The following is a 2720-nucleotide window of genomic DNA, read 5'->3' as shown; positions in this document are numbered from 1 at the left end:
GTACATAGCACATTTGGTGTCAATGAATAATGTAATGCAATTTATAAGATAGCCGGCCGCAGAGGCCATGCGGTTCTTGGTGCTTCAGTCTGGAACCGCGCGACCGCTACGGTCGCAGGTTCGAACCATGCCTCGGGCATGGGTGTGTGTGATGTCCTTAGGCTAGTTAGGTTTAAGTAGTTCTACGTTCTAAGGGTGTGATGACCTCAGAAGTTGTCCCATAGTGCTCGGAGCCATTTTTTTTTAATAAGATAGCCTACAGTTGCCTGTAAAAGCATTCAAAAATAAATTTAATAAATCTCAGTCCTTTTATTATTATATTATACAAGTACTAGTCAACATACAGAGATCAGTGCCACTGCTCCTAAACACAGCAGTTCATTTTCCACGGCAGTACTTACAGGGTGTTTCAAAAATGACCGGTATATTTGAAACGGCAATAAAAACTAAACAAGCAGCGATAGAAATACACCGTTTGTTGCAATATGCTTGGGACAACAGTACATTTTCAGGTGGACAAACTTTCGAAATTACAGTAGTTACAATTTTCAACAACAGATGGCGCTGCAAGTGATGTGAAAGATATAGAAGACAACGCAGTCTGTGGGTGCGCCATTCTGTATGTCATCTTTCTGCTGTAAGCGTGTGCTGTTCACAACATGCAAGTGTGCTGTGGACAACATGGTTTATTCCTTAGAACAGAGGATTTTTCTGGTGTTGGAATTCCACCGCCTAGAACACAGTGTTGTTGCAACAAGATGAAGTTTTCAATGGAGGTTTAATGTAACCAAAGGACCGAAAAGCGATACAATAAAGGATCTGTTTGAAAAATTTCAACGGACTGGGAACGTGACGGATGAACGTGCTGGAAAGGTAGGGCGACCGCGTACGGCAACCACAGAGGGCAACGCGCAGCTAGTGCAGCAGGTGATCCAACAGCGGCCTCGGGTTTCCATTCGCCGTGTTGCAGCTGCGGTCCAAATGACGCCAACGTCCACATATCGTCTCATGCACCAGAGTTTACACCTCTATCCGTACAAAATTCAAACCCCTCAGCGCCGCTACCATTGCTGCACGAGAGACATTCGCTAACGATATAGTGCACAGGATTGATGACGGCGATATGCATGTGGGCAGCATTTGGTTTACTGACGAAGCTTATTTTTACCTGGACGGCTTCGTCTATAAACAGAACTGGCTCATATGGGGAACCGAAAAGCCCCATGTTGCAGTCCCATCGTCCCTGCATCCTCAAAAAGTACTGGTCTGGGCCGCCATTTCTTCCAAAGGAATCATTGGCCCATTTTTCAGATCCGAAACGATTACTGCATCACGCTATCTGGACATTCTTCGTGAATTTGTGGCGGTACAAACTGCCTTAGACGACACTGCGAACACCTCGTGGTTTATGCAAGATGGTGCCCGGCCACATCGCACGGCCGACGTCTTTAATTTCCTGAATGAATATTTCGATGATCGTGTGATTGCTTTGGGCTATCCGAAACATACAGGAGGCGGTGTGGTGGTGGTGGTGGTGGTGGTGGTGGTGGTGGTTAGTGTTTAACGTCCCGTCGACAACGAGGTCATTAGAGACGGAGCGCAAGCTCGGGTTAGGGAAGGATTGGGAAGGAAATCGGCCGTGCCCTTTCAAAGGAACCATCCCGGCATTTGCCTGAAACGATTTAGGGAAATCACGGAAAACCTAAATCAGGATGGCTGGGGACGGGATTGAACCGTCGTCCTCTCGAATGCGAGTCCAGTGTGCTAACCACTGCGCCACCTCGCTCGGTAGGCGGCGTGGATTGGCCTCCCTATTCGCCAGACATGAACCCCTGTGACTTCTTTCTGTGGGGACACTTGAAAGACCAGGTGTACCGCCAGAATCCAGAAGCAATTGAACAGCTGAAGCAGTACATCTCATCTGCATGTGAAGCCATTCCGCCAGACACGTTGTCAAAGGTTTCGGGTAATTTCATTCAGAGACTACGCCATATTATTGCTACGCATGGTGGATATGTGGAAAATATCGTACTATAGAGTTTCCCAGACCGCAGCGCCATCTGTTGTTGAAAATTGTAACTACTGTAATTTCGAAAGTTTGTCTGCCTGAAAATGTACTGTTGTCCCAAGCATAATGCAACAAACGGTGTATTTCTATCGCTGCTCGTTTAGTTTTTATTGCCGTTTCAAATATACCGGTCATTTTTGAAACACCCTGTAAAAACACAGTGACGTTGTAAATAATGATTGAATTAGCTTGTTATATCGCTAGCATGTTACAGAGACAAGTGAAGCGACCGATTACAGAAAATATCGCTGGAGTGTGTATGTAACCACAACAGAATGTTTCTATAAAGCAGAAGAATGTTACAAATAATAAAACAACTGCATTAGGTACCTATACATACAATGTTCATAATGTTGATGTCAGTAGTACAACTTTATTTGATTTCATTGTTCTGTTTGACAAGGTACCTGGGACATTAGAGGGTAACGAATCCAAAACGTAGCAAAGTTGTGACGTTTCTTTTCCTATTTCTGCAACATTCGTGAGAACGTCCTCTGCCGTTGTTCTTGTGCTCCAGGCGGGGTCGCACTATTTCCTAAGCAAAATAAACTTAACTGCGTCACGCTCGCTAAAACAAACCTTAATTGCATTTTTATCGACGGTTGGAGAAATTCTTACAGATTAGCTTTCAATAGCTGGTCAAAAATATTGC

At 44.9% G+C, this 2720-nt stretch overlaps 1 non-coding gene across 1 annotated transcript; it reads right to left on the bottom strand.

The window, feature by feature from the left end:
- Positions 1-1713: 1713 nt before the first annotated feature.
- Trnaa-cgc lies at positions 1714-1786 on the bottom strand. The gene has a single exon. It is a non-coding gene; the product is annotated as a tRNA-Ala (tRNA).
- Between the last annotated feature and the right edge of the window lie 934 nt (positions 1787-2720).

Source organism: Schistocerca piceifrons, chromosome X (genome assembly GCF_021461385.2).
Source record: "Schistocerca piceifrons isolate TAMUIC-IGC-003096 chromosome X, iqSchPice1.1, whole genome shotgun sequence".
NCBI lineage: Eukaryota > Metazoa > Arthropoda > Insecta > Orthoptera > Acrididae > Schistocerca > Schistocerca piceifrons.
This window is presented reverse-complemented; position numbering and strand designations above follow the sequence as displayed.